The sequence below is a fragment of the Capra hircus genome, chromosome 4 (assembly GCF_001704415.2).
Source record: "Capra hircus breed San Clemente chromosome 4, ASM170441v1, whole genome shotgun sequence".
In the NCBI taxonomy this organism is placed as follows: Eukaryota; Metazoa; Chordata; class Mammalia; order Artiodactyla; family Bovidae; genus Capra; species Capra hircus.
In genome coordinates this window covers 49,132,631-49,150,803 of record NC_030811.1, presented here as the reverse complement: position 1 = coordinate 49,150,803, position 18,173 = coordinate 49,132,631, and the positions used below count along the sequence as shown (strand labels likewise).

The 18,173-nt window shown below is 46.0% G+C and overlaps 1 protein-coding gene across 1 annotated transcript in view; it reads left to right on the top strand.

The window, feature by feature from the left end:
• The window catches only part of DFNA5 (DFNA5, deafness associated tumor suppressor), a 79,631-nt gene continuing 64,834 nt past the window's right edge, over positions 3,377-18,173 (top strand). Inside the window, exon 1 of the mRNA XM_018047072.1 lies at positions 3,377-3,572. The gene's annotated coding sequence lies outside the window, so the exon portion shown is untranslated. The remainder of the gene's footprint in view (positions 3,573-18,173) is intronic.

Below are 18,173 nucleotides of genomic sequence, written 5' to 3'. Positions count from 1 at the left end.
TAGTTCTTCTGTGTATTCTTGCCACCTCTTCTTAATATCTTCTGCTTCTGTTAGGTCCATACCATTTCTGTCCTTTATCGAGCCCATCTTTGCAGGAAATGTTCCCTTGGTGTCTCTAATTTCCTTGAAGTAGTATTTCCCATTCTATTGTTTTCCTCTATTTCTGTGCACTGCATTGAGACTTTAAATGTGGGCAATTTTGGTTGATCATTTGCTAACCACTAAGTAAATTTTAGTTCTTGTCTTTCTGTACCTTCCAATGGAAGAAGAGATGGTTTGGGGCATTGAAAGAAATGGGCTGTTGTTTCTGGGCCATATTCAACCTTCCTTAAGCTTTTTATGTTTGAGTAGTAATTGGTAATATGCATTGGCAATGTAGTCTCCAGTCAAAACACACACACACACACACTTTGTGGACTCAGGGAAATAAGGTAAATTGGTTTAAAAAAATATATATCAATGTATGCCAAATTTTATTTTAATTTATGTTAGAAGCTATGTTCCTCTGAAAAGCAGTCAATATGGTAAAAGACAAAATTATATGTAGGTAAAAATTTTAGGCTCAATTTATTTATTTATTAACTTTTTATTTTGTATTGGGTACCCTGATGTGAAGAGCAGACTCATTGATTGGATAAGACCTTGATGCTAGGAAACATTGAAGCAGGAGGAGTAGGGGGCAACAGAGGATGAGATTGTTTGATGGCATCACTAACTCCATAGATATGAGTTTGAGCAAATTCTGGGAGATAGTGAAGTCCAGCAAAACCTGGTATGCTACAGTTCATGGGGTCACAAAGAGTTGGACCTGACTGAGTGACTGAATAACAAGAAATAGTCAATTAACAACATTGTGAGTTTCAGGCGAAGAGTGAAGGGACTCAGACATACATATATATATATAGATATCCCTTCGCCCCCAAACTCTCCTCCCATCCACATAACCTTGAGCAGAGTTCCATGCTATGCTCAATTTAAAAGTGACACTAACTGAAAAGTAATTAATAAAGGAAAGGAAATGAACTTTTATTTAGGGCCTACTATGTGCCGAGTGCTTTTCATACATTTTTTAAAAATCTCATGATAACACTACAGGTAATTTGTAAATGTGAAATTAAAAATTTGCTTAAGATCACTCAGTAGGTAAGTTGTAGGCTGGATTTGACCAAATCTAACTGGTTCAAAGCCTGTGTGTGTTCTTTCTCCTCCATGGAGGCTATTTATCTAAAAGAGTGCAGGTCTCTCCAAACATAGCTCTCAAAGAACTTGGAAGTAATTAAGGCGGAGGTGGTTTGTTAGCATGTTCATTTATGAAATATACCCCAGTAAAACATTTTATTGATTTTTGCCCACCTTTACAAGTTGCTTATTCAGTAAGGATCTGGGGGAAAGAGTAGGAAATACACAACACCCCATGGGTGTATTCCAGAAGTTCTGTAACTTGAAACACAGCTTATAGAGTGAATCTTATTAAAAGCAAACACTTTTCATCACTATGACTACTCCAATTTATCTCCTGCAAAATTCTGTTATAGCTTCATTTTCTTAATGGGATGTATCTACAATGGGGTGAGAGGATCGGGGTTGGATGTTTTCTTTCTATTCATTTTTTCCCTAGTTGGGCTAAAATTCCCATCTTGCATTTGTTTGTCTGAAATCTTCAAATACTTTAATAATAATAATATTAATAAACACAACTGTTCAAAAAAAATACAACAGAAAAGTTAAGACTCTCAGTTTGGGCTAATCCCAACCATCTGGGACAGGATAAGTACCTATGGGGGAGAGGGGTGCTTTCTTAAACACAATTCATCCCCCTCTCCCAATACTTACATGTTCAAACACTGCTTGGTGGACTGACTCTTGTGTTTCTTATTTTCTGAAGAGTCTGCACTGTCCAGTGGTTTTAAAGCTCAGATAGTGTTGTTACTGAACCAAACTTGGGTTCCTTCACTCGTGTGCAGTGAAACCAATCTACTGACACTGGGTTGTGTGAAGGAAAGTGCAGTATTTATTTCAGGGCACGCCAAGCAGCCAAACTCCCTGAGTTCAACAGAAAACTTCAGCAAAGCATTTTTAAAGTCCAGGTGAGGGAGGGGTGTCCCAGGTATGTGATCAGCTCGTGCATAGATCTCTGATAGGTTGATGGTGAGCTAACAGGGTGTCATCACAGCGGTTAACATTATCGATCCTTAGTAGCTAGTAGGTCTGGTCATGGTCATCAAGTAGTTAATTTCTTCCATTTGGTGGTGGTTTTTAGCATCTGTAAACCAACTCAGGAAATGTGCATCAGATACTATCATTTCCCTACTGCTGAGAGGAGCTACAGCAGAGGATATGGGGGGCAGGCCCCAAAGGATCATTTTTCAGCAGGATGGGCTTCCTATTCTTTGCCTCAATTTACTCATTTGTAACTTGGACTTGCAACCAGTTGCTGTGAGGAGTAAATGAATCAGTCAATGCGTGTGAGGTACTTAAAACCATGCTTGGTGACAGTAATTGGAAAGTGCTATATAAATACTAGCTGCTGATCTTATACTATCTTCCTCACGCATTTACTTGAAAGGCAGTGGACAGGACAAAAAAGAAAGGGAAGAATTTGAAGGCATTGAGTAACTGTTGCACAAAAAGCTCCTGTACTCTCAATTACAGGTGGTTTCTTATCTAGGCAGAGGACTGGGCTTCTTGGTGGGAACTTCATTAACATACAACTTTCAAGGATGTTCTTGAGGTTAATGGCCAAGGTCAGGAGACAATAATCTCTATAACAAGCCAGTGCAATTTTATGAGGACAGAGAAACAACAGCATGGATACAAAGTCTCTTGACAGGACCAAGACAGTGACTCTTTTTCTTCCAAACTCTCTATCAGTGTGGCCAGGCAGAGGATAAAAAGGGTACCATTCTCTTGACCATCTCTATTCATTCATTCGTCCAACAGCCATTACTTAATTGTTCATCTACCCTGTGCCAAGCAATGCAAAGATGAGTGAGACCTCGCAGTCTAGTTGGAGAAATGAACAAGAGGATGCATTAATTAACTCAGTTACTATCATCCATCAGGTACCGTGCTAGGTGCGGGTTATAGTGAACAAAACAGACAAAATCTTCCCCCACGCCCACTCCTCGCACTTGTGGAGCTGGCATTCTGGGGAAAGACAATGCTTGAAGGTAAGTATGAAATCCTAAAAATAAAGCATGCGAGGAACTAGGGCGTGTTCCTGTAGGGTGGTGGACTGGCTGTACTTTTAACTGGAATAGTCAGGGACAGTTTTACTGATAAGGAGGTGGGGTAACTCAGGATATGCCCAGGGCATATGGGAGCCCAAGGGGAAGCCCCGCGTGTCTCCATGCCCTGCTGAGGGCAGCCCCAGAACTCGACACTCTCCAGTGCTAGATCTGGAGCTCACTCCGCCCGCCGCGCCGGGCTCCAAGGGGCGGGGCCCGAGCAAAGGTCCTGCCGCCCGCCCTCTTCCCTCGCGATCCCCCGCCCCGACTCGGCCCGGCCCGGCCCGGCCCGAGGGCTCCTCCGACTCGACCGGGGCGGGGCGCGGGGCGCGGGGCAGCTGCGAGGTAAGTCCGGTGTCTGGGCTCGGCTCTGTCGGGGTCCGGCCTTGGCCTTGGGGAGCCGAGCCCGCGCGGCCCTTTCTCTCTGGGACACCCTCCGGTTTGCCCCTCAGTCCTAAGGCGGACGAATGGGTGGGCTGACGGAGCTGGACCGCCGGCCCCAGGGCGTGCCCCCTCTCCCCGGTTTCCACCCCCGTCCCCCCACGCCACCCCTTTCCCACCCCACCCCCTCGCCTCTCCTCCACTCCATGGCCACTTCCCTCTCTGGCTGTTGCTGGGGCAGCGGGCACCCACTGCCCCTCTTCTTTGCGCCCCCTCCCCATTCCTTCTTTCTTTGTCTCCGGTTTCTGCTGGCTAGGCTCTAGCTGGCCGCGGGCGGGGCGCGTGTGTGCGGGGAAGGAAGGCGGGGGCCGGCGTGGAATTCTCCCTCCGGCCTGGGCCGAGTCCCCATCCCTGGCGTCGGGGATCCTGGGCCCCGAGGTTACGGAGGAGGAGGAGGCCCGGCCCGGCCCGGTAGTCTCGGCCTGGATGGGATGACATCACCGCGCTCACGGGGCCTTCACGTGCGGACCCGGGGCCGCTTCCCATCTGTACCTGACAAGGAAAGACCAGAGGGCGGTCTTAGAACGGCGTGGGTTCTAGCGGGTTCGGAAAGACCCTCTCACTGAGATTCTACTCCGTTCAGAGGACTGGTGAGAAGGAAGGATGCGTTGGGATCGATGGATGCCTTTAAGAGGCAAATAGGTAACCTAGTTGGAGTGGAATGAAAAGTGCTGCGGGGTCGGAGACAACAGCTGAAGAAATGTAGAGTAAATTAATCGTTTTCCAAAGCCACCACCAATGAGCTCTTTTCATGAACGAAAACAGCCGGGAAAAGATGAGGCCAGACAATTAGATCTGAGAAGTACCGCCCAAGCCCTCAGCAGCTCCTTAAGTTTTCCAGAAGTGCTTTTGTTTTTGCTCTTTTTGAACCCGCAAGGGGAACCAATGGGTTCTTCTTTACTTAATCAGTCTCCTGTTACTTATTCCACTTCCCCGAAACCTTTGCTGCCTCACCCTCCTTTTACAAGCTCATGCCTGCCCTGTGACCACCGTTTTTTATTTTATTTTTTCATATTTTTATTTTAGAAAGAAATGATAGAGTTCCTTGTCTTTAATTTGCCTTACTATAGAAATGAAGGCACTGGGCTGTAACCATTGGAAGATACAGAAGAATGACACCTCTGTTTAAAGTTAATAGACTCAATTTCACTTTGTTGTTTAGAAAACTAAAAACAGTTCGAAATGTGCTGAAGTTGTTAAGAGACAATAGTACTAATAGCGGTGTCTTGTTTTCCTAGATAGTGACGAAATAGCATGTTTTATAGCCATGGTTTTTGCTTCCACCATAACTGAAGTTACCCTTTTGAGCTCTACAAAATGAATCATATGTAGTTCAAAAATAAATAAATAAATAAATAAATAAAGCTGACTAGTGTGTCAGCAGAGCAGGTGGTCCAGGACTCAGGCTTGGGAGACAGGTGGACCTCAGTTGGAATCTGGGCTCAGCACTAATTCTCTATTTGAGGTTCACTGCCTTCTAGTCAAAGACCTCTGGGAACAGCAAATGGAGTTGAAGACGTTGGGTCATTCCTTGCTGAATGAGGGAGGCTTTGCTCCATGGGCAACCCTGGGCTTCTCCATAACTGGGTGTCAGAAAGGAGTTATAGGGTTTGGGCTTCTAGGCGATTTGGGGAAGAGTTTAAGGAAATAGGACTTTACTCTGGATTGGATGCCACCAGAAAGTGTGGCAAAATTTCTGGAGTATCCTTGTAAATCATGTCTGAAAGGAGTGAGGCTAAAACTGCTGTTGAGTGAAAACCACAGTTACTTATGTGTCAGGGTTGGTGGGGGAAATGGGAGTGTTTGGTCATTTTTGTGGTTTGGACAGTGTTCACATTTTGACTGTGGTCAGATAAGACTATAAAAGGTCTTGTTTTGGTCTTGATTTATCATGACCACCGAGTGGCCTTGCCTGATGTTGCTGTCCTGTGACATTGTTCGTGCCGGCCAGGAGAATGCTGGGCCAGTGCCTGCAACCCCAGGGCTAGCTGATTGTACCAAGCCAGTTCCTGGATGTCAGGGTTGCTGCTTTTTTTCTTGTGTTCTTGAGCAAATAACATCTTTGCACTTTAGTTTCCACTTCTGTAAAAGGCAGACAATACCTCCTGAGGGTTGTGGTGGAGATTCAATGAGGAAATATGTAGAAAGGAGTTAGCCAGTACCTGGCACATAGCAGGTACTCAGCATATAGTTACCCGCTCTTTATCTAGTGGATGTTGAGGTTTCTTCCTTAGAACCTCAAGCAGAGGCCCATTGATCAACTGGAGCTGCAGAGAAGAATCCTGAATTGGGAAGAGGTAGGGTTTTTGCAACTCAAAGATGTGGTCATTCCGTCACACTGAATCAGCCTTGAGGATGGTCATGAATGATTGTCGTATCTTCTAGTGCCATCACCACCTTGGCAACTACTTTTTAGATTCTTTGGTCCCAGTTGGCCATGTGCTCTTTTGACTTTGTGTCGTTGTCTGCTTTTCTGGTCTCGTCCTTTAATGTCTCTTGTCCAGGAGTCTGAGCTGAGCTTTCATGTCATGACTGCCTTGACTTCGACTTTCTGAGTTCTAATCTGATTCAAGTTGGGGAGCCACAGAGGCTGATGAGATGTTTGCTAATGGAATTCTTCAGGCCCAAGTGAGGGAGCCCAGGCTGTTTGGTACAGCTGTATAGTGCAGTGGAGTTTTAGGCCATGAGCGTTTTGACCTTGACCTCTAGGGAGGTTATTTTTATCTTCTTCCGGATTGGAGCATTCTGGAAATTTGAATCTGACGTCTGGCTTCTAGTTGAGGCATTATTGCGCTTGTCTGTGTCAGGTAGCTTGAGTTCTAGATCTTTTAGTGGACTCTGGGCATATTATTTAATCTTTCCAGGCAGGACAGTTACTTTAGTTGTTTGAGAATCGGACAGCAACTTACTGGCTCCCAATGCCACAAGATAAACTGTGTTGTGTTACGTTTTTAGCTTATATCTTGGTTCATCTCTCTGATTTATTGAAAGCTTCTAGGAATAAAGAAAAAGCAATAGAAAATAGGCTAAGGACACAAACAGTTAAGAAAAAGATATATAAAAAGGCTGCAAACAAAAGATGCTTGAATTCATCTATATTAAAATGTGTGTTAGTTGCTCAGTTGTGTCCAACTCTGCGACCCCATGGACTGTAGCTGGCCAGATTCCTCTGTCCGTGGAATTCTCCAGGCAAGAATATTGGAGTGGGTTACCGTTCCCTTCTCCAGAGGATCTTCCCGACCCAGGGATTGAACCTGGGTCTCCTGAATTGCAGGCAGATTCTTTACGATCTGAGCCACCAGGGAAGCCTCTTAAATTATATGCTATATTAAAATAACATGACTTAAAACTATACTGAGATACTATTTCTCACCTATGACTAGCAAAAATACGAAAGATTGATAACCTACTCTTGTTGCTGAGACTGATACTTTCATACCTTATTGGTGAAACTGAAAAATGGTACAACCTATAAATTATCGATGCCTTTACCCATTGGTCTAGCAATTCTTCTTGAAATCTCTCTTCAGATACTCTTGCCCAGTGGTCCCTGACCTTTTTGTCACCAGGGACCGATTTTGTGGAAGATAATTTTTCCATGGACCAGGGGTGGGAGCATGGTTTCCTGATGATTCAAGTGCATTACATTTATAGTCCACTTTATTTTTAATGTAGTGCTGCTACTGATCTGACAGGAGGTACTGGTTCACGGCCTAAAGGTTCGGGACCCCTTCTCTTGCCCACGTAGGAAGGGGATATACATTCAGTATTTAGCATGGCATTTTTATAGTAATAAAAATTTAGACGTAACCCAAGTGATCAGCAATATGGGACAGGTTAAATAAGCAATGGTACATCTATGGGAAGGGGTATTATGAGCTGCATTATGCAGAGGGTACTCACTATGGAGAGATCTCTAGGATATATTGCCACATGACAGAAAGCAAAATGCAGAACAGTGTGTATGTGTTATGCTCCGAGCCCATATCTCCGAACCGACCGAGAGAGCAAGGCCACCACAGTATTGCAAACGCAAGAAGGGAGTTTGTTTATTCCTAGCGCACTAGGGCCCAAGTCTCATCCCACACAAGGGAATCTGACAAGAGCCCCGAACAAAGCGGTATGGCGGCTTATATACAGGCAGTTCTTTGTCTCAGTTACAGGAGTAGCTGGCGTTACATGATTGGCCAGGCAGGATGAGCGCATATCCTGTCTCTTTCTGGTAAACATGACTCAGGTCCTAGAGACTGTCGTTTGGTCCCTAACATTCCCCCCTGTCCTTAGATCATATAGAGGAATCTTCCTCTCGGTCCTGAGACACAGTTTGATATTGTTGTCGAAGCACAAACAGCTGTACGGTATTTATGCGTTCCTTTACAAAGGCTACAAGTCTATTGATAATGCATGGGCCAAAGGTAAGCATTAGTAAAAGTACTAGCAGGGGTCCTAGCAAGGTGGAGATTAAGGTAGTCAGCCAAGGGGATTGTTGAAACCAAGATTCAAACCATCCCTGTTGAGCCTCACGTTCTCGTTTACATTGGGCTAGTCCTTCTCTCACTTTGGCCATAGATTTTCTAACTATTCCTGTATGATCCGCATAGAAACAGCACTCTTCTCCTAGGGCAGCACAGAGTCCCCCTTGTTGCAGAAAGAGCAGATCTAATCTCCTCCTGTTTTGCAGAACTACTTCAGATAGAGAAGTTAGAGACGATTTTAAATGACTAATAGATTGCTCTATATGGGTAATGTCTTTATCTATGGCTGCTCTCAGGGAGTTAAATCCTTGGCTTTGCAGGGACAGAGCTGTTATTCCGGTTCCAGCCCCGGCTATTTTAAGACCGAACATAGTTGCTATGGTTATGGCGGTAAGAGGTTCCCTCTTAACTTTATAAGTTCTTTTTGGAGGATTTAGAGTTAATTTCTGGGCCCAATAATCATATATTGCTTTTTCTGGTCAGTACAGAATCTTTGGCATGACAGCTACCATAACATAGAATTTTTTTGGGGGGTCAAAGATTGAGCTATGCAGGCATGGAGTTAGCCCCGTGTATGAACAGACCCACCATCCCCCCATTTGAGGTATTAACCATTTAGCTACAGGCAAATCATCAGGCTCGACGACATGCACACAAAGTGGAGACTTTGCTGGTAACACCGTGCCCATGTATAAGCCCTTTCCCCTTATCTCTTTTATCGTCAGACCCACCTTTCGGTCCCCCCAATGACACTGAGGAGGATCGGTGCTGTTGGCCAAGTCATAAGAGGCGTTGAGGCCTACTGCTTTGTAATAAGGGGGAATTAAATTGTAACATAACCAACAAGATTTAGTTGCCTCAGGATGGGTCTGATTCACGGTGGCATAAGCTGCCCTAATCAGCTTCTATAGGGGATCTATTTCAGCGAGTGCTTCTGCTTCGGGGCTCATTGCCAAAGATGTTGGCATGGAAGTCGTTAGGTGGGGGGTTACAGCCAGCTTTTCTACTTTGTTGGGCCCGATACTGTGTACAAGAATTGGCTCTAAGACCTGGCTCACTACTATAATCTCTTTTTTATCAACCCCAAACCCTCCTGATTCCCTCGTCTGTAGCCCCCAAGATAGGCCAGAGATCCAGGTCCCCTCTTGTTTTGTTTTTCTGGATTGAACCTTATTTTGACTTGTGCATAATTGCAACTTTCACAGCTAAAAGTTGGATCTCCGAGGACCCTAGGGAGGGGCTTGGCGAATGAAAAATTAAGTAAATCTCGATTTCCTACTTCCCAGCGCCGAGGTCCATCATTAGAAGTAACACAATCCCAAGTTTTACAATAAGAGTCTTGTGCCCCACCACAGGTCTTCCAGTCATGTCTGGGTGCGCCTGGGCATGCCCAGAACCCTTGTTCTTGGAGATAACCCCTAGCCCAAGGCACATTTACCATCGGCTTGAGGTCAAAGTACAAGTCTGGCCACCATGTGTTTGGTGGATGTATTGCGGTGGTGGAGTTTAGCACCTCTCGTGTTAGTCCATTTTGCAGCTTCCAGGTGATTTTGACGGGTTGATGCGGGTTCACGCTGGCAACTCCGGAGCAGAGTAACTGGGTCATCCACAAGAGGGCCCAGCCGAGTTGTCCTGGTCCTGTTGGCGCCTTTGAAGCTTTAGCCTCAAGGGGTTGGATGGGTGCAGAGATGCTTTCCATTTTTTTTTAGTGTCTTCCTGCTCTGCTGAAGCAGCTGGGCGTACGTGGTTGCAATGCACCCAAGGCCCGATACCGTCGACCTTTAGGGCAGTTGGGGTGATAAGAAGAACAACATAAGCACCCTTCCATTTGGGTTCTAGTGCCTTGGTTTGGTGCCTTTTGACCTATACCCAGTCTCCGGGGCCAATGTCATGTAAGGGAATAGTTCCCTTAATTTGACCCACATGTATTTCCCGGAGCAGTTTCCAGACACGAGAGTGCACCTTGCTTAAGGCCATCAAGGCCTCTTGGAATTGCCCCAACGTGGGAGGTGGTAGTTTTTTCCCTTTAAATATTGGACATACAGGGGGAGGTCTCCCATACAGAATTTCAAATGGGGTCAGATTAAGTTGATAAGGAGTATTACGCGCACGGAAGAGGGCGAAGGGAAGGAGGGTCACCCAGTCCCTGCCAGTCTCTGTAGCCAATTTAGTTAAAGTTTTTTTTAGAGTCTGATTTATTTTTTCCACTTGCCCTGAGCTCTGTGGACTGTATTCACAATGTAACTTCTATTTAGTCCCCAGGGCTAGGGCAAGGCTCTGAACTATTTGACTCACAAAAGCAGGTCCATTATCAGAGCCGATGGTCACTGGCAGGCCAAACCTGGGAGCTTTTTTTTTTAAATCTTTTTTGCCACTAACATCGTGGTTTTTCCCTTTGTAGGAAAAGCCTCCACCCACCCTGAGAAGGTATCCACCAACACTAACAAGTACCGGTAACCATACTTGCCTGGCCTTACCTCGGTGAAATCTATTTCCCAGTGTTGCCCTGGTCCTTCTCCCCGATACCTCAGTCCTGCATGTTGTCCTTTTCCTGGCCTTATCTGTTGACACGCCTTACAAGCATGCACTATGTTCTTTACAGTTGTCTGGTGCTGGGGAAATCGCAGGCACGCAGTTTGAAAGAGCATCAGAGTCTTCTCCCAGATGAGTAGACAAGTGCAAATGCTCACATAGTTGCTGTCCCAACTGAGCAGGGAGTATCAAGTAGCCGTCTGAGTCTCGGTACCATCCATCTTTATCTTTTTGAAGGTTGGTGTGTTTTTGGATCTAAGCAAAGTCTGTGGATGAATACTCAGGGGTTGGGGGCAGAGTTCCCATACCTGGAGGTGGAAGTCCGATCGCCAACACAGGGGTGATGAAGTCTTTATCAGCTACTTTTCAAGCTGCCAGGTCTGTGGCACGCACGATTCCCTCGTGCCGTGGGGCTGTCACCCTTCTGATGTCCAGGTACGTGTACTATTGACACAGCCCGAGGCATCTGTACAGCCTCTAAAAGTCTACGGATTTCAGGCAAGTTTTTAATTTTTTTTTTCTTCAGCTGTCAAAAACTCCCGTTCCCGATATATCGGGCCCTGGATGTGTACCGTGCCAAAAGCATAGCGACTGTCAGTGAAAATAGTTATTCTTTTTCCTTTGGCTCTCTCTAATGCTTGAATCAGGGCAATTAACTCTGCCTTTTGTGCTGAGGTATCCGGGGGAAGGGCCTCTGCCCATATCGTCTGTCCAGAGTCATCTACCACTGTGGCTCCCGCCCATCTCTGTCCATCTTTTACATAACTGCTGTCATCTGTGAACCATTTTAGCTCACTGTTATCCGTGGAGTATCGGTTAAGTCCTTTCGTATTGCTGTTACCCCGGCCAGTATCTCATCACAATCATGGAGGGGGCTATTTTTTTCTGGATTGGGCAAAAGAGTGGCTGGATTTAGAGTGCAGGGCGTTTGGAAATGAATCCGTGGGGTGTCAAGTAGCAAGGCCTGGTAGTGCGTCAAGCGGGCGTTAGAAATCCATTTACCTGGGGGTTGCTTTAAAACTCTCTCTATGGCATGAGGAGTGTAGACCAAGAGTCTCTGTCCATAAGTCAGTTTATCAGCATCGTGGACTAAGAGTGTGGTGGCCGCGATGATACGGAGGCAAGGTGGCCATCCGGCTGCCACTGGGTCCAGTCTCTTGGAAAGGTAAGCTACAGGTCGCTTCCATGGTCCCCATCTCTGTGTTAGTACCCCTTTTTATCCCCCGCTTTTTATCTATAAATAATTGGAAAGGCTTAGATGGATCAGGGAGGGCAAGGGCAGGAGCTTCTAGCAAGGCTCGCCTGAGCTCTTGGAAGGCCTCTTTCATTGGCTCAGTCCATTTCCAGTCCTTGTTTTTTTTTTTTTGGTTCCTTCATATAGGGGCCTGGCCTTTTCTGCAAACCCCAAGATCCATAACCAGCAATATCCCACCGTTCCCAGAAATTCTCTCACTTGTCTAGGGTTAGCCGGCTCAGGCATCTGGAGGATGGTTTCTTTCATAGCCTGTGTTAGCCACCTCTGGCCCTGTTTTATCTTATAACCGAGGTATGTAACTTCTTGCTTGGCAATCTGGGCCTTTTTGGCACTAGCCCTGTAACCTAAAGTCCCCAAGGTTTGGAGAAGGTCACCTGTTGCCTCTTGGCACTCTTTTTCTGTAGCCGCTGCCAGCATAAGGTCATCAACATATTGTAATAAAACAATGTAGGGTGTTCAACCCGATACTCACGGAGGTCTTAGTCCAGGGCCTCATTAAATAACGTGGTCGAGTTTTTGAAACCCTGTGGTAAGCGAGTCCATGTCAGCTGCACAGGGGTCTGACCACCGTCTTCCCGCCATTCGAAGGCAAAGATCTCTTGGCTTGCGGGGGCAAGAGGCAAACTGAAAAAGGCATCTTTTAAATCTAAAACAGTGTACCAAATGTAGTTTGGAGGCAAGTTGCTTAGCAATGTATAAGGGTTAGGAACCATAGGATGAATATCATTTACCCATTTGTTGACTTCTCGTAGATCTTGAACCGGTCTAAAATCAGTTCCCCCAGGCTTTTTCACAGGCAACAGGGGAGTGTTCCATGGGGACCGGCACCTTTTTAGGACCCCAGCGTCTATGAGGCATTGTAAATGAGGAGTAATTCCTTGTTGAGCCTCTTGACTCATGGGATACTGCCGTACCCTCACTGGGGAAGCGCTGGCTTTTAGTTTCACAATGATAGGGGGCCTCTGTTTGGCCAGTCCCATTCCTGCTGTTTCAGCCCAGGCCTGAGGGTATCTTTGAACCCATGGTTGTACTTCGGGGCTTATTGTCGCTGGGGCCTCTGGCAAGTAGAGTCTGTATTCATCTTTTAATGCCAGACACAGGACCTGAAGAGGATGCCCGGTCCCATCTAAAACCGACACTTGTCCGTGGTTGAAATGAATTTGGGCATTCACTTTAGATAGTAAATCCCTTCCCAACAAGGGCGCTGGACACTCAGGTATCACCAGAAAGGAATGGGTCACTTGGTGGGTCCCCAAGTTCACATGCCATTTTGTAGTCCATCCATATCGTTTAGTCCCGGTTGCTCCCTGCACCCAGCTACTTTTTTTAGACATGGGTCCATCTTTTTGGTTTAAGACTGAGTATTGGGCTCCTGTGTCCACCATGAAGCCAACCGGTTTTTCCTCCACATTTATAGTTACCCAGGACTCGGGGAGGGGCTTCGAGCCCTGACCCCCCTGGTCGCTATCCTCACCCGAGTAGAGGATATGACTGTCTGGAGAGGGAGTCTCGTTTTTGGGGTTCTTGGGCCCCTCTTTTAGATTTTTCTTGGGGCATTTATCTTTCTAATGTCCAAACTCTTTACAAAACGCCCATTGGTTTTTCTCAAGCTTACACCTTGTCGTTTTTTCTTCAGTTTTTGAGTCCAATTTTTTCCCTTTCTGGTTCAACCCCAGCAAAAAATATCTGGGCCAGGTCTTTTTGATTTTTACGGTTTTCTTCAGCTCTCAATTTTTTTCTTTTTCTTTTAATGCGGTCCTCTCTCTCTTCTGGGGTCTCTATATGATTAAAAACTCTCTCGGCTGCCCTCACTAGATCTTCCAAGGATTGTTCATTTAACCTCTCTATCTTTTGTAACTTTTTTTTAATATCGGGGGCTGCTTGATTTACAAATGCTAACATAACTGCCGCTCGTGACTCATCTGCCTGTGGGTCCATAGGGGTATACTGTCTAAAAGCTTTTATTATCCTTTCCAGGAAGGCTGCTGGGCTCTCATTTGGCTCTTGTCTCACTGAATTTATTTTGGCCAAATTAGTTGACTTTCTGGCGGCCGCTCTAAGGCCAGCCATGAGAGTCTGACGGTACACTCGGAGACGCTCCTTACCTTTAGCGCGTTTGAAGTCCCAGTTGGGTTGCACCAAGGGGAACCCCTCCTCAATGAGGTTAGGCTGTATTGTGGGCCTCCCATCCACCCCTGGCACATTTTACCGGGCTTCTGACAGGATCCGTTCGTGCTCCTCTGTAGTAAAAAGTACCTGTAACAGTTGCTGACAATCATCTCAAGTGGGATTGTGAGTAAACAGGATAGACTCTAAAAGATCAATAAGACCCTGCGGTTTTTCAGAGAAGGAGGGAGTCTGGGTTTTTCAATTGTACAAATCACTAGTGGAAAAGGGCCAATACTGATATGTCCATTCTTTACCCTCTCTGGCTGGCCCCGCCTGGACCGGAAACGCATGAATGGTGGAGGAGGGAACCTCTGGGTCTTCTTCCACTACGCCAGCCATTTGTTTTTTCTTTTTTTCCACCTTTCCCTGAGTTTCCTAGGCGGGGCCCCTTTTTCTGGGAGGAGCTGAAGGCTCGTTTTTTTTTTTTTTTTTTTTTTTTCGGTTTCTCCCGATGAAACCTGTGGAACCTGTGGAAGCAAGGGCGGGGAAGAGGGAAGGGAAGTGAGGGGCTGAAAAACAAAAGGTTTTAGCCAGGCCAGGGGGTTTTCCACCAGGTCCTGTCAGACCAAAATGTATGGAGTTTGGTCTGGCTGGGTGTCCCGAAGGGTAGGGGGCGATCACCTTCTCTCTGACTGCTCGAATAGTAGGCAGGCTGAAGGTGCCTTCTTGTGGCCAGCTGACATCAAAAGCAGGCCACTCGGCAGAACAAAAAGTTACTAACTTGCTTTTCTTCACCAGCAATGATAGATTCTGTGCTCTAGACTTGAAATCAGAGAAGTGGTTAATCATAAGAGATAAAGGAGTAGAAGTTGTTCGTCCCATGATCACAGAAAAGTACACTGGGAGCCAACAGAGCACACAAAGAGCAACGCAGACACCACGAATAGACAAACAGATAACAAACGCAAGGTGGCCACCGACAATGCACTCAACCTTACCTGCAGGATGTTCACAGAGCCAGCTGCCTCCCCAGCACGAAACTGGGCCCCGGCCTTACACTGACTTAATCCAGTAACCAGAACCAGCTGCCTCCCCAGCACGAAACCAGGCCCCGGCCTTACGCTGACTTAATCCAGTAACCAGAGCCAGCTGCCTCCCCAGCACAAAACTAGGCCCCGGCCTTACGCTGACCTGCCTCTGCACTTTACAGCCAGATGCCTCCCCAGTACGATACCGGGCCCCGGACTTAATCTGGGCTTCTGCAACGTTAGCACCGGTGCTCAGAGCTCTTATCTCCTAATGAGGTTACTCCCTTCTACCAGGAGAGTTGTCCTCCCCGGCGGGACGGAGATCCCAGACGAGCCCCCAGATGTTATGCTCCGAGCCCGTATCTCCGAACCGACTGAGAGACCAAGTCCACCACAGTATTGCAAACGCAAGAAGGGAGTTTGTTTATTCCTAGCGTGCTAGGGCCCAAGTCTCATCCCACACAAGGGAATCTGACAAGAGCCCCGAACAAAGCGGTATGGCGGCTTATATACAGGCAGTTCTTTGTCTCAGTTACAGGAGTAGCTGGCGTTACATGATTGGCCAGGCAGGATGAGCGCATATCCTGTCTCTTTCTGGTAAACATGACTCAGGTCCTAGAGACTGTCGTTTGGTCCCTAACAGTACGTTCCTTTTATGTTTGTATAAAGAAATATGAAGGTGATATACTTGAAGGGGAGAGGGGTGAAAAGGTAGATGGGACCTGGGTAGGGATGGGATTTCTTAGTGTGTATCTTTTCCCATAGTTTAGATTCTCGAGCCATGTAAATGTATTGTGTATTCAAATATAGTAGTTAAAAAAAAACCCAAACCCTCTAACTTTAGCTTCACAAGGTAAATATTCTCAGTTCTTTGATTAAATAAATCTGAGTCTAATAAAAACCTCTGAAGCAGTAGTCACTTCTGTTAACTCCTCTACAAACAACCTACCTTGTCAATAGGCTATGTTTGATCTAGATTGAAAAAAAATTAAAAATTTATTTAGGAGTTCCCCTTTGTTATCCTCTAATCCCTCTGGGGAGGAGTGATGTCATTACTAAGACTTTGCTGCCTGTAGCAGATGGGTTTGGTTACTATTTTTTTTAATAGCAGGCCTGATGTATGTTCTTCAGAGACCTGTTTAATCTGAAGTCAAGGTAGTAAACTCCCTTCTCCGTTGCCCCAGGAAAAAATGGAAACCATAAAAATGGAGATCCTGACACCCCTGGTGAATTGAGGCAGGTTTTGCTGTTGCTCTTCTTTTGGTGCAAAGCAGGGTGAAATCCCCCAGGTGACTGAAAGTGAGCGCTAGTTGCTCAGCCATGTCCGACTCTTGGCAACCCCATAGACTGTAGCCTACCAAGCTCCTCTGTCCGTGGAATTCTCCATTGGAGAATTCTAGTGTTCAACCCAGAGATCAAACACGGGTCTCCTGCGTTGTAGGCAGATTCTTTACTGTCTAAGCCACCAGAAAAGTCAGGTCATTGAAGAGACCGTATTTTGTTAAATGTTCTTTCCTTGTGTTTGACAAAATAAACTTTGCGTCTTATGCTAGATGCACTCTCAGTGGTAGTACTGCCTTACTCTCCCCACCAATCTGCTGCTTCTCAGATCCCTGTCTTGATAACTGGCATCTCCATCTCATCAGCCAAGCCAGGCCTGCGCTGTCTGCAGGCCATGCTGGGGAGCCTCCTTTCTTTCATCAGAAACCTCACATCCAACCAGAGTTCTGGGGAAACCACCAAACCAGCATCTTTTCTGCCCTTACAGCACTGATGTAGTTCCTTCAAGCTGATCTCCTGTTTCATTTCCAGAAGATCTAAGTGACTACTCTGATCACACTGCTCCCTATATAACCCCTCTAGTGGCTGCTGCTGCCCTAGCCCTCAGCAGGGGAGGTACAGGCCTTCAGGACCAAGGCTGGGTCTTCCCCATCCTTATCTTTTGCCCCTCCCTGCCCTAGAACCTGGCAGTCCTCTGCAGGAACCAATCCCAGGGCTTGCAGAGCAGCTCTAGGTCTGTCAAAGGAGTGGCGATGGGCACAGCTACACAAGCCCATGCCTCTTCATCATTACGACCTTGCTGGTCCCAAATCTTAGAAAATCTTCTCCACCTGCCCACCACTTCCTGCAAGTGCTGAGCCTTTATAATTGCTCGTCTGCTAGAGCCTCCTGTCAGTACTCCTTTGCTGACTTAGTCTGTTTTCTACCTAGCCCACAAAATGCAGCTGTGATGCTGTCTGCTTCAGGACAACTTCTGCGACACTGTGTTTCTTTCCAGCTTGATCCAGATGACTTTTTCTTGGTTCATTCCTTGTAGCAATCTCTGTCAATATCTAGCATAAAACTTAGCTGTTTATTTCACCTTCTGGTCACCAAACTAGTAGCTCATTAAGGTGAGAGACTGCCTTTTGTGTCTGTATCCTGAGTGCTTAAACACAGTACCTGGGTATAGTGTATCAGTTCAGTTCAGTTCGGTCGTTCAGTCGTGTCTGACTCTTTGTGACCCCATGAATTGCAGCGCGCCAGGCCTCCCTGTCCATCACCAACTCCCGGAGTTCACTCAAACTCATGTCTATCAAGTCAGTGATGCCATCCAGCCACCTCATCCTCTGTTGTCCCCTTCTCCTCCTGCCCCCAATCCCTCCCAGCATCAGAGTCTTTTCCAGTGAGTCAGCTGTTCACATGAGGTGGCCAAAGTACTGGAGTTTCAGCTTTAGCATACTTAAGAATAATTAATGACTGATTCAATAAATATTTTGATAAATGAGTTCTCTGATAAAAGAACAGGGTTAGATGGCTATAAAATAATCTAAGAGAAGGTACTTTAGAGAAGAATTAATGATGGTAAAACAAAACGTTTTAATGTTCTCGAGAAGATCCATGGTAAAGAACTATTAGTGATTAAATATCTGAGATTATCTCAGCTCTTAAATTCTATAATTGTGTTTTCTATGTGACTTCCAGATACCAGGGTACAAGTATTAAAAAAACACACAGTTCTTGTGCACTAGACATTTTAACCTCTTGTGCATTAGACATTTTAACCTTTGTGGATAGTTATTTGAATTTGTGCATTTTTTTAATAACAGTGGTCATGTATGTGTGC